Consider the following 3,259-nt stretch of genomic DNA (forward strand, 5'->3'; position numbering starts at 1 on the left):
TCTCTCTCTCTCTCTCTCTCTCTCTCTCTCTCTCTCTCTCTCTCTCTCTCTCTCTCTCTTTCTAATGCATTTCATGATTCCCCAAGTACTTCTCTGAACTCTTTGATAGAGCCATGAAGATGATAGACCTGACCCTTATCTGGTGGGATCTTTACTCCAGGAATAAGTTACTCAAAAGTGTAACAACAACATGCATCTAAAAAACAGATGAATTCTCAGTTAATGCAACTGAGAAGATAATTTTGGATGGCAGGTGGAACAGAAATGAAGTATTAGATGAGGTAATTGAGTAGAAACAAGAAAATAAATAATCTCATTAAAAAAGGCCAAGCCTAGCCTTTTCTGATGTGAAGGGGAAAGGGTAGATGGGGAATGAGGTGAGAGGGAGGGGCTGGGAGGAGAGGAGAGAAGGAAAGCTTTGATCTGGATATAAAGTAAATAAATAACTTAATAAATAAAAAGAGGGTCAATCAACTAAATACAAAGCCTCTCAAAAACTACATAGAAATGGTCAACAGATAGATGAAAAATTGGTCAGTATCACTCTCAGGGAAATTACATTAAAATCACAAAAATATAATTATTACAGCTATTCAAACAGCCATTCTGAAGAAAGATGCATGGTAAGTTATACAGCCATCACAGGGAAATGGGGCTATTTCTATACTGTTGGAAGGACTCTAGATTGTTGTTTCATAATGTTCCTTTCATTTAAATATAATGAGCACTTTTGCTCTCTTCTCAGTGCTTGAGAAATAGAGTGAAATAAGCATAAGGCTGATGGACTAGAACTTCTTGTTCATTTATTTTTGCTTTCCTTCTATCTTTATTTTATTTTCTTTTTTGAGAAGTTCATACAAGTACCATATTTATATCATTTCTCATTTTTTTGTTCCTTCCAATTCCTGATATGTCTTCTCTACTTCTTATTAAATTTATGTTTTTGTTCTTTAATTATTATTGTTTTATATAAAAATTGTTTTATAAATATGTGTGTGTGCATTTTATATGAATATATACAACCTACTGAGTTAATTTAGTGATGTTCATATGTACACATATTTATAACTGATCTCTTGGGATTTAATAACCAATCTGTGGACTCTGGGGAAGACTGATTCATCCTCTCTCAGCAGCCATTGCACAGCTTATAGCCTTTTATATAGGGTTAGGTTCTTGTGAACTTCCCCCATCAACATTGGCATGTCTACTAATATTGTCATTTTCCCACGCTTATTCAGGAAGCCATTTTGAGAGCAGTTTAGCTGACATATACAGAAGACACTACCTTGTAGCACACATCTTTGTCTTCTAGCTCTTACCACATTTCTATTTCCTCTTCCACAATGTTCCCTGAGCCTTGGATGTTGGGTTTGTGCTGTAGGTTGTATCAGTTGGGGACAAAGTCATGATAAGTCATCCTTTGCCTTTTTATCAGTGTAATGGTATCTGTCTGCTACAAGAAGAAGCTCTTTTGGGGAGGGCCGAGAGCTACACTTACCTGTGAGTTTAAGGATAAGAATGTATAAAGCAGTTAGAAATTGTACTGGTTTAGGAAAGTGGCAGCAGTAGGTTCTCTTCTCTGGTCCTTCAGCAAACTACCTATAGGGAATGGGCTAGGTTTATAGTGCTAGGCAGGAATTCCCCACATTTCTGTGGCCTTGAGCTTCAAGTAGATGGCTGTTGGTTATCTCCAGAATGTAAGTGATATGATTGTACCTTTCAGGTGTGATGGTCATTGTTATGTTCATAAGTATCTTCTTTTAAAAATGCCACATATTGACAGGCTCAAAGAAGGATCCAGCTCAAGGGGAGGCCCCAAGGCCTGATACTATTACTAGGGCTATGCAGTGCTTACACAAAAGGACCTAGCATCACTGCCTTTAAAAAGACCCAACAAGCAGCTAAAAGAGTCAGAAGCAGATATTTACACCAAATCAATGGCCAGAAGCTGCTGGCCCTAGTGCTTAAGTTAGGGAAAAGCTGGAGGAAGCTGAGGAGGAGGTTGACCCTGTAGGAGGTCCAGCAGTCTCAATTAACCTGGACCCCTGAGATGTCTCAGACACAGCACCATCAAAAAGACAGCATACACTGAAAGACCCTCGTTTCTGGGAAGACCCTGGGATCAGCCAATGCCCCAATAACTTGAGAGAAAAAACTCTTCTCAAGGATAAAAGAACCTCTGGTGGAATCACCATGCCTGACCTAAAGCTTTACTACAGAGCAATTGTGATTAAAAAAAAATGCATGGTACTGGTATAGTGACAGACAAGTAGATCAATGGAATAGCATTGAAGACCCAGAAATGAACCCACACACCTATGGTCACTTGATCTTCTACAAGGGAGCTAAAACCATCCAGTGGAAGAAAGACAGCATTTTCAACAAATGGTNNTGGCACAACTGGTNGTTATCATGTAGAAGAATGCNAATNGATCCATTCCTATCTCCTTGTACTAAGGTCAAATCTAAGTGGATCAAGGAACTCCACATAAAACCAGAGACACTGAAATTTATAGAGGAGAAAGTGTGAAAAAGCCTCGAAGATATGGGCACAGGGGAAAAATTCCTGAATAGAACAGCAATGGCTTGTGCTGTAAGATAGAGAATTAACAAATGGGACCTCATGAAACTGCAAAGCTTCTGCAAGGCAAAAGAGAGAAACCATTCTTGATGCAATATCACATGAGGTTTATTTGGGTATCAGCATTCTGAGGCTGAGCTCGTAACCCACACAGGTGGAGATCTACCGTCAGCAGTTGCAGTTGAGGGTTTTTAAAGAGTAAACCACAAAGTGAGGGGGGGATAAGACCACAAAGAATGGGGAAGCTGAGTAAACATCATAAGAATGGGGATGACGAATTATAGCTTATTTCTCACAGAAAGGTTATAGGCTATCTTTGGCAAACATTCTTGGTCCCTTAGATAATGAGTCAGGCGCCTGGGTGGGTCACCCAGTGGTCATTGCTCTCTCAAGCTGATGGGAAAGAACAAAGAACTCCATGCTGGGCTTTGTTTCTAGGGGTCTAAGAAACACATTGAGTTGGGGTCTTACAACACCAGCTGATATGAGGCTTCCAACACATATACAGCAGATGACTGCCAGGTCTGGGTTCAGTCAGAGAAGATGCACCTAACCCTCAAGAGACTGGAGGCCCCAGTGAGTAGAGAGGTCTTGTGTGGTGTAAAGTGGGGCTGGGGACATCTTCCTGGAGAGGAAGAGGGGAGGATGTATGGAACAGTAAAAGGGTGGACTAGG

Source organism: Mus caroli, chromosome 2 (genome assembly GCF_900094665.2).
Source record: "Mus caroli chromosome 2, CAROLI_EIJ_v1.1, whole genome shotgun sequence".
Taxonomy (NCBI): domain Eukaryota; kingdom Metazoa; phylum Chordata; class Mammalia; order Rodentia; family Muridae; genus Mus; species Mus caroli.